Source organism: Cyprinodon tularosa, unplaced genomic scaffold (genome assembly GCF_016077235.1).
Source record: "Cyprinodon tularosa strain WSP-4 unplaced genomic scaffold, ASM1607723v1 ctg292, whole genome shotgun sequence".
NCBI classification, from domain to species: domain Eukaryota; kingdom Metazoa; phylum Chordata; class Actinopteri; order Cyprinodontiformes; family Cyprinodontidae; genus Cyprinodon; species Cyprinodon tularosa.
Window position 1 is genome coordinate 419906 of NW_024038999.1, and position 10817 is coordinate 430722.

At 36.5% G+C, this 10817-nt stretch overlaps 1 pseudogene; it reads left to right on the forward strand.

The window, feature by feature from the left end:
* The first annotated feature begins 1218 nt into the window (after positions 1-1218).
* Positions 1219-3989, forward strand: LOC119787296 (annotated as a pseudogene).
* The last annotated feature ends 6828 nt before the right edge of the window (positions 3990-10817 follow it).

Below are 10817 nucleotides of genomic sequence, written 5' to 3' on the forward strand. Positions count from 1 at the left end.
TTGGACAGGTAATTAATCCTACACACACAATTGTCTTTTTACACACGTAATACCCCACCCCCACATCCCGTTTCAACCAAACTATTGTCAAGATGTCTGGTAGCATTACCTAGATAAGGCCACAGCTTCATAAAATTACCACAGCTGATAGTGGCGTGTGTGAGTGTGAGAGAGACAGATATATGAAGCTGCATATTAGCGAGCTACGGATATATACCTCGGTTACTTCTCTCCGGCTCCTTTGGAGATCTTCAAGCCTTTCCTCCTCTGCTCTAGTCACCCCGCTGGTACCTCTCCCTCGCCTGGCCCTAGCTGCACGCCCACCCCGGCCTCTCTGCCCTCTTCCTCTCCCTCTTCCTCGCCTTGTAACCCCCGTGCCACAAACAAGACTTGGACTCTGTAAACAGGGAATATATATTCTTCCAGCGAACACAATCTCGCTATTAAACTAATGACTACAATTACTTCGTCTGTTTATATCACCATGCAAAGCAGCTCACCAAAACGTCACAACGATGTAGAAAAAATAACGGGTATATTTATTATCTTAAGTCTACATGAAATCTATACCCTACACAGACTAATGAAATACTATCTGTAAAATTATCTATGTAAACAAACCTCATCACTTGAGAAGGTAGGTGATGCGGACATCCTGGAAGACATTTTGTCCCGTAACGCTCGCCGTACTGTTGGGGGGGAGAAGCGGTGGAGGGGAGATGTTCATGTTGCTGCAGTCTGCAGTCTGACCGCTAGATGTCGCTGAAAATTACACACTGTAGCTTTAAGAGGAAAGTATTTCTAACCATAACAACAAAAAATGTTTGAGACTTATTTGATATTTCTTACGTTTTATATTACATGAATGAGAAAAATGGTCAGAGTGGACATCAGAAATTATTGCAGTTTAACACAAAAAAGTTATAAATGTGCAAAATATATATTTATTATTCAATTTTATTTTACCTCATACTAGCAACTAAACTTGAATCAATGGCTTCAGACACTTAAACTATTACTGACAGCATTTATTCATCTTTGAATGTTATGGACCCAAACTTAACAGTTTTCATGGAATGACCCAGATACAGTGCGTACACATATGACAGTTTATTTATTTTTAATTTTTTAATTTTAGGATCCTTAGGTCGTTTTATTGCTACCATTTTTATGCTTTTGCACTTTCCATTTCTCTCCAATTATTCTTACGTATAGAATTACTCCAGTTTTGTAACCTCTTTCGGTAAGATGCTTTAATAAAATAATCACAAAAAAATAAACCAATCATCTGCCTGTACGCATACTACGCAACAGGAAGAAGCGTGGGACCATGTGTTTATTTTTTCCTACATTTTGACTGTCAGGCAGCCTTTGAAGCGAGTTAATTTATGTAATCATATTTCCCCCTCAGTGCTTCATTTTTGTGATTATTTTTCCTTCTCCTCGTTTTAAATAATAACATAAACATATCGATAATTATAGTAGAATTCTTTTGATATGCCTCACTGACACAAAACCTTTTCAACTGGCGGGCTGGAACCTACCTGACAGTCGAAGCTCAGGGATTAAAAATCTTAAAGCACTCGAAACCGGCTGCTGCCGAAGAGAAATGGTTTTCCACTATCTTTGAATCAGCAGAACAAGGTTAAGGTTAAAGCTTAGCAGCACAGTCCAGAGATGGTTTAAATACTCTGTTTCAGGGAACAAAAGAATACATGACTCCAAGTATAAATTAGCAGTACACTTAGACGACCAGCTTTCAGATGAGTTCTTCAGGTAATGAGGCAGAAGAAGGAAGCAGACCTGCAGGCAGTACCAGGACTCTTGCCTTAACAGTGTGCTCTGCTGCCATTGGAGGAACCTTCCAGTACGGCTACAACATCTCAATCATCAATGCTCCTACCAGCTACATCCAGAGCTTCATCAATGACACATACATGGACCGCTGGGAAACACCCTTGGATATCCCTCAGGTGACCCTGGTATGGACCCTTATTGTGTCAGCATTCTCCTTAGGCGGTTTGCTGGGGGCCTTATTTGCGGGGCCAATGGCAGTCCGCTTTGGAAGGAAGCTATCTCTGCTTTTCAACAACTCCTTCCTGTTGGTTGGTGCTGTTTTGTGCTGACATGTAAGGTAGCACGATCCTTTGAGATGATCATCCTCGCTCGTTTCCTGGTTGGAATTAATTGTGGAGTGAGTATGAACATCCAGCCCATGTACTTTGGAGAAAGTGCTCCAATACACCTGAGAGGCGCCGTGGCGTTTTCTTCGGCTGTTTTTACTGCATTTGGGATCTTCATGGGACAGGTGGTGGGACTTACTGAGCTGCTGGGTTCAGAGCCTCTGTGGCCCTACTTACTGGTCAGTAATGCTTTGCCAGCATTCATTCAGCTTGCGACTCTGCCTTGGTTTCCAGAAAGCCCAAGATATCTTCTCATCGACCGTGGAGACAAGGAAGCTTGTGTCCGAGCTCTTGGAAGACTGCGTGGAGGAAAGGTTCCCGTCCTGGAGATGGAGGAGATGCTTCAGGAACAGCAAATGTCTGCCGCTTTAAAGTCTGGTTTGTCAGCTCCTGCCAAGACGCCATGGTCCCTGTTCAAAGATCGGGACCTGCGCGCTCAACTTGGGATAGTTATGACTGCTAGCTCTGCCATGATGCTCTGTGGCAACGATTCTATCTACTTCTATGCATCCTACATTTTTCTGGAAGCAGGGATCCCACCAGAAAAAATTCAGTATATCACCATCGGAACAGGTGCATCTGAGTTCATCGCTTCCATCCTTAGTAATCTTCTGATTGAGCGGGTGGGCCGCAGATTCCTTCTCATTGGAGGGTACAGTCTAATGGTTTGTTGGATTGTTGTCTTCACTGTTGCGCTTACGCTTCAGAGCCAAGGGGTTGCAGGTATGCAGTACCTTAGCATGGCATGTGTGTTTGCCTACATCCTCAGCTTTGGCTTAGGCCCTGCGGGGGTCACAGGGATCTTACCAGCCGAGATCTTTGACCAGACGTCCGGCCAGCTGCCTACATGGTCGCTGGCTCGCTTATGTGGCTCAGCCTGTTTTTGATGGGAATGTTGCTCCCCTTCATTGTGAATGGATTAGGAAACTACTGCTTTCTACCCTTCCTGGTTGTTTGTTTGGTCTCTGCTGTCGTTTTAGGTCTAACAATGCCGGAAACTAAAGGTAAGACTCTGGCACAGATTACTGCTGAGTTCGATAGAAAAAAAGGAAAGGCCATACGAGTTGATGAGCCCGAGCAGCACCCGCTAGGCGAAGCAAGCTCCAATAATACACTGGCAGATAATCCTGCATCTGACCATAAAGCTGACTAACTTTTAGAAAACGTGGTTTTGAAACAGATATATATTTATTTATTAATGCACTTTAGATATTCATGGCTTCTATTTACTATCCATTGTTAATGTTTAGTCTGATTTTGTATATTTTTTTCTTTTTGCTTCAAATTTAAAAAGTGTGTTACATTTACTATCTTTGTTCCACTTTTATGATGTAAATGGAGGAAGAAAAGGCAAAAGAGCTTGAAGAACTGACTCACATTCGGTGAGACATTTTGGAGATCTTTTAGACAAATGGAAAATAACCAGTATTGGCATCAGCCTTGGAAAAAACTGTATCGATTGATCTCTACCAGCGGTACCAACAAGTTTGCAGGGATCTAGACTATGGATGAATATGTGGATATGCACAGAGGTGTCAAAAGTACTAATCTTTATTACTCAAGTAAGAGTATAAATCCTACTGTTTAACAATACTTTAGAGAAGCTAAAGTATCAAGGTAATCTTTATTACTCAAGTAAAAGTCCCTTAAAACTACTTTAGGTATAAAAGTAAAATTAATGCAGCATAAAATGTAAACCTTATACTGGTTACTGCACTACCGTATTAAAGGAAAATTCTTCTACAATTCTGGCTTAGACTTTATGGAGGATAAAAAGTGCCAAAATTAAATGAATAAATACAGCATTAAATACGGTAAATAATTAAATGTGTCAATAATTAATTAAATGTGGAATTAAATAAATAAATGTGTCATTCATTAATTAAAACCACATCACTAATATAAAGTGCCACAATTAAATAAATAAATACAGCGATAAACAATTAATTAAATATGTAATTCATTAAATAAATAAGGAATTAACTATATAAATGTGTCATTAATTTAATAAAATACGTCTTCATTTTATTAAAAAAAAAAAATAATAATTTTTTCAGTGTGCATTTAATTATTTCATGGTCCTGTGTCGCGGTGCATCGAAACCATTAAAAGAATCTGTCAAACTCACCCATCAAAGTTAGGGGGCGGGGTTAACACGAACCTAGTCGCCACCTACTGTATCAGAGTATGTTTACAACCTGTGGATCACAGTCTCTGTAATCGATTTGCTTTGCCTTAATGTGCAGGGTGACCAATCAGGTGTTAGATAACCGCCCCCTAACTTTGATGGGTGAGTTTGACAGATTCTTTTAATGGTTTCGATGCACTGCGACACCGGACCATGAAATAATTAAATGCACACTGAAATAATTATATATATTTTTTTAATAAAATGAAGACGTATTTTATTAAATTAATGACACATTTATATATTTAATTCCCTATTTATTTAATGAATTACACAATTAATTCATTGTTTATTGCTGTATTTATTTATTTAAATGTGGCACTTTATATTAGTGACGTGGTTTTAATGAATGAATGACACATTTATTTATTTAATTCCACATTTAATTAATTATTGACATATTTAATTACTTATTTAATGCTGTATTTATTTATTTAATTTTGGCCCGTTTTATCCTCCATAAGACTTAATGTTCGTAGTTTTATAATTAATGGTAACAGCGTCAAATTTAACTTTGCATCATCTACTACTTATTTTGGTTTGTGGCAAACAAGCTGCTGCAGTACTGAATCCAACCGCAAACAGATTCATAGTCTGGGTGAAACAAATTATTTTGAGGTTTTTTTTTTTTTTTTTTTCGAAAACCAACTGGACATAACAAAAATAAGCTGAAATTAAACAAAACTAACAAGTGTAATTTTTAAATGTAAGGAGGAGACAGTGGAGATAATTGCAAAGAAATATAAGGAAAAGAAGTAAAAATGTGTCTTAAAAGTATAGATTGCCAATATTTCTGCTTAAGTAAGGAAACCAAAGATTTGTTGTTTGTTACTTGACACCTTTGGATATGCACTAACTGTTATAGAAAATGTAGGATTTTCACACCTGATGGTATTGGAAACTAACTTTTTAACAAATACATTGTGATACTGTTAGCGTGCTACAGCATGATAGAATAGAAGACACATTAAACTTGTTACTAACGTGAACTGATATTTTTTTTAAAAGTGCCTTGAACCAAAGCTTACTTTTTGTCAGTTCCCAACATCAGAGAATCAGTGTAGAAGGCTGCATACCTAAAGCTTAACACGCTAACTTATCTTCATCCAATCTCTTTGAAGTTTGAAGTAATTACATGTGTTGGCAGAAGAGAAGTTAATCGCTTAGGCTTCATGTATTAAAGGATTATCTACTCTGCATGGACATGCAGGTGTTGCTTCGTGGGATAAAGTTTTCTGGTTATCCAATTCTTTCAGCAATCTTTGTGCACATTTTCCCATTCGCTGAAGCAGCACATTTACTCTGGAATTTATGACTTTTCCAGTTATTTATGCACCAGCTTGGTAGTAATTTAAATGTAACTAAATTATTTTTAAGTATACATTATTTTTTATAAGTGCATAAATAAGAATAAAGAATTATTTGTGTTTTCTGATGCTTAGATGCACTTTTCCAAAAGGTCTGTAGATGTCACTATTGTATTTATCTGTGCTGAAATATTATATGAAAATGAGTTGGATGCTAATTTCCTGGGAAAAAAAAGTAAAATCCAACAGCTGGCGCTCCCTCACCTTTGCAAGGCATCTGTTTGCCATCTGTCACAGTCAGATCCTTGATTATCTCATGTTGCTTTCATTCTCAAACAGACTCATATATCTGTAACATGTTCGTCTTTTTAGGTGTGAATCCAGCTCTTTGCATGCCTCCGACTGTTTGCACTATATGAATGACTGAATGTACAGATACTGTATGGCACTTCTATTCCAAATCCTTGCTGCTGGTTTAAAATCCCTCTGAATGACTCTCAGGCCTTGGTTTGAAGTTTTATTTTAAGCGTTTTATGCAGGCAACAAAAACTGCCAATATTTATCTGAAAATATGTATCATATAGACAACTCTACTATCTGTTCAATAAATAAATAAAAGTTGATGACTCATTTCTGTCTCCGTTCAGATTTCAGCTCTCTGAGACGCCTGCTGTTTAAAATTATTTTTAAGCACACCACTCCAGCTCCATTCACTCCTCTGCACTTTAGCTCAATTTCTCCTGCCCACTTGTATTAAATTACTTCTGTTTATTTATGGAAACTCACTGTGAAACCTGGAATAACTCAGGGTTGTTGTTTTTTTTTCATTAGAGTTGGTGATTTTGCAGGAGTAAACAAAGCAGCAAAATACAAGCCTTTTTAGGGTTTGAGTAAGAAACATAACTGTTTATTCACTGCAGAATGCTTCTGCAGAAACACCAAATTACTGGCATACAATAGCTCCCTTTTATCCTATCTTAATGCATTTTACATTTTCTAATATTTTTTCTGCAAAACGTATGTTAATGCATTTGCTATTTTCATTAACTTTATAAATGGTGAAAACCATGATTTATTTTCTATTTCTATTATAATACATTTAGAGTCCCTGAGCAAACCACCACTGCCCAGGATAGTTCTCCTACTAATCACATCCCAGGCTGAGGTAATGACAAAAATCAAATGCAGTAAACCCTTATTGATCTGTGAAGGGTACCGAAAAGGTGGTTTCAGACACTAAAGTAGGATTTTAATAAATGTGCGCTCAGTTTTCAAAAGAATGCATCTTTACAGTTTAAAGCTACAGTATGTAATAGTTACTGGAATTTACTGACAGAAACGTAATATACTAAACATAAGTATTATCATCTATGAACTGAAAGTCTCAATCTTTGTGTTGCCTGAGAAATTGCTAATTATAATTCATCATAGGAGAGCGTCTCACATTTACAGCCATATGAAAACGTTTGGGCACCTATTAATCTTGATTATATTTATTTCTAAATATTTGGGGGCTTGCAACAGCTATTTCAGTTTTATATATCTAATAACTGATGGACACAGTAATATTTCAGTATTGACTTATTGGATTGACAGAAAATGCGCAATATGCATTAAACCAAAATTTGACAGCTGCAAAAATGTGGGTACCCTAACCCTTTTATTGATTTGAATTCCCCTAAACTACTTTTCACTGATTTACTGAAACACAAAATTGGTTTGAACTTCATAGCCGGGTGTATCCAATCATGAGAAAATATATTTATGGTGGCCAGTTGCAAGTTGTTCTCCTGTTTGAATCTCCTCTGAAGATCCATCATGGGCACCCTAAAACAACTCCAGGGGTTGACGTTAAGGATTTTTAAGGACTTTCACATTTCATTTTCCCAGAAACTATTTTTACTTGCCCAGTATAATGTTTGATAAATATAGTTCCTAATATAAATTTTTGTATATATATCACTGAAACATGTTTGTTTTTTAAATGTTTTTTGTAATTCAGTATTTTTTAAGTGTCCAGGTTCCTGGTGTGTATATGCATGCGTCAGATAATGAACTCAAGCCTACATTACCGTGTTAACATGCTTTTCAAACTAAACTTTGCTTTAAACTGTTGTATGCTTGGAAAAATATAAATTGTAATGTTAAAAATCTAAAAATAAACTTGACAGGTTAAAAACTTAAGATAAATCACAAGACAGAAGTCAATGTCACAAATGAATAACTTTTATTTTAGAGTCACGGTATGTTTATACAAGATAATACTATTAATATAATGTGACTTTTCTAGAGAATCATTAGACATAGTTATACATTTTAACAGGGTTTCCACAGTCTTACATAGTTTCAGAATTCCCTTACTTTTAACTGACTCAGGATTATTTTTCCCTGACAAAATAAATGCAGCAACAAGACAATAATAATAACAGAACAGGTCACCAATTTAACATGTTTAGCTCTATAACATTTAAATGCACCTCTCCAATGTCTAAGAGAAGAAATTTTAATGAAAATTTTATAATGTATGACCTGCAATCACTGTACAGAAGACTGCCATATGATAGCGCTTTCTAGGTTGTTTGTCGTTTTGGTAACTACATCAAAATTACCGCTAGGTGGACAAAAATCAGGCCATCTGGCGGAAAATCACGTGACTTTTCCAAATCACAAAAAACAACAAAACAACAAAAATGGCGCCGGCAACGCTTCTGGGTCGTTTTCATTGAATGTCGGTGATTTTAAAGTTGCCCGGCGGGCAAATGCAATGAAATTTGTACTCTCTCAACAATTAAAAACTACTTGCCCCGGGAGATCGGGCAATGGGTAACATCGAGCCCTGAACTCTCAAATGATCTGAAAACAAAGATTGTTCAACATAGTCGCTAAGGACAGTTCGTGTTAAGCCCAGAAGTGGCTGAACATCACTCAGGTTCTGCTGTGCATTTTGCTGCACAGGCTGCAATTTTTTTCCTGTCTGTCAGAAGTCAGCGGAGAGCCCCAAACTCCTGCCTGCTCCTTCTAGTAAATGACAGAATCAGCAATATGAATGCCAAATATGCCAATCTCACAGAGACAAAAAGATGAATCTGGAAACTTTGAGGAAGCAGAAAAGCCCAATGAAATATTTCCATGTTAAGAGAAACTATAAAAAGTTAACCATAAAAACAGATATCAATACAGCATCTATTCATTAAATCAACTTGTGGATGATTTGCTGTTCATTTCCAAATGTGAACCTATTAATGAAAGTGTTTCTCAATCACATTAGCAAAGAGAGGCCAGTGAGAAAACTGGGAAAAATGATGTGTGTTAGGGACTTACCCATTTTCTCATTGCTATGCTGTTTTAAAAATAATCATAGCAGCTTTTACTAAGCTTTCAACTCTCTAGATTTAGTAGTTCTTAAAGAGCTCAGGGTGTTTCTGCATTAATTATATTCTCATTAATATCACCAATAAGAATCTGATTTAAAAAGTAATGTTTCGAACAAAAACACACAAACATCAGGAGTTGTGTTTATCTATATGCTTTTTGCTCCTGTTTAAAAACCATTGCTTTAGGTGCCATACCAACGCTGTGCAACTCTTAGGGTAGAGGCATCCATAGTGTGGAGTTTGACTAAGTTAATTTAATTTAACCTAAATAAATATGATCAAAAAGAAGTAGAAACTTACATTTGTCCCCTGTTCAAATACAATGAAAATGACATTAAATTCTTAAGAACTGAACAGAAATAATAAAAAAAAAATTACAAAGCAAAAATTTAGCAAATTTACTGGCCAATATTTGTGGACACAAAACCAGGTGGCCCTGAAGCGCGAAGAACATCAATCAATCTTTAAACACAACTACAAATTTAAAAATGCAAGAACATGATATTAATTTGAAACAAATACAAAGAAAAACACAATATATTCCAAAACATTCAGAAATGCAATCACATAAATTAGAAACAAAACCAACTACCTATTCAGAAAAGAAGTAACATTTTCAGAATCAAAATTAAATGAACTTACAGGTAGATATTAGTGGAAATCCTGAGAGCTCTGCTGATTGGACGACAGCACTGCTTGAGTCATTCTGTCTTTTCTGTTGAGACGTTGAAAGAGGGAGTCCGGCTTTAGGGCCTCATGCTGAAATACAGATCCAATGTTTATTAATAAACACTTTTGAGAACTATGCCTCTCTGTTTGATTCAAATTCTGGATCCTCTATTCTGAGCCTTGACAATTATAGGGTGATGGAGCAAAGGGTAGACAGATATAAATACATACAGTCAGCTTTTTAAATATACTACTAGATTATTTGAAAATTGAAGTTTTTAGTGAGTAAATATCGTATTAGTTTTAAAATTTTAACAATGTCTTGTCACAGAATACATCACAACCAATAAAAAGTCAGCTCCACTTTTATGGGCCATGTTTACTTGTTGTTTGATTAGCTACATTTGCATCATCTATGTTTTGATTTTATAGCTCTGTTGTTGAATGGAAAAGCTTCTGAGTGAGGAGGCAGTATATTGCTTTGTTAATGGCCTGTTTGGTCCGAGGGATACACATGAAACATACCGCGTTTAAATGTTAATCTGAAGCACTCTTTACAGCAACAAACACCTGTTTATGCCTCTTTCATTGTTGCTTTGAGAGCTTCTCCTTTTGTAGCCTGATAAGCAAAGCATAACCACTGCAGCAGCAATTGCTTCTATCTTTAAGTGGACTTTTTGTTACTATGAAAACATAAGGATGTTGCCAGGCACCCAAGAGACAGGGAAAAGGATCCTTGATTTCATTTATCAGACAAGAAAAGAAAAAGGCATTAAAAAAAAGGCTCCATCTTTAATTTTTGATAAAGCCTTTGTCAGCCACAACAAACATTTCCAATAGACAAGCATAGTTTTGATAAGAAGAGTTGTCATAGAGCTTCAGTGGTGTTTCCTTGGAGCCCCGTAGAAAATCAACTTGATGACGTTATTATAGGGCATACAGAAGGTCACTTTTGACCTCATCATCATCAGGACAGCTTGGACCTCCAACATGAGCCCACAGCTCAAAGGAATTGTAGAGAAATCTTGTTAAAAATAACAAAAAAAACCAATGGAACTGTGTTGGACCTCATCACGCTCTGCATAATCATCAATTC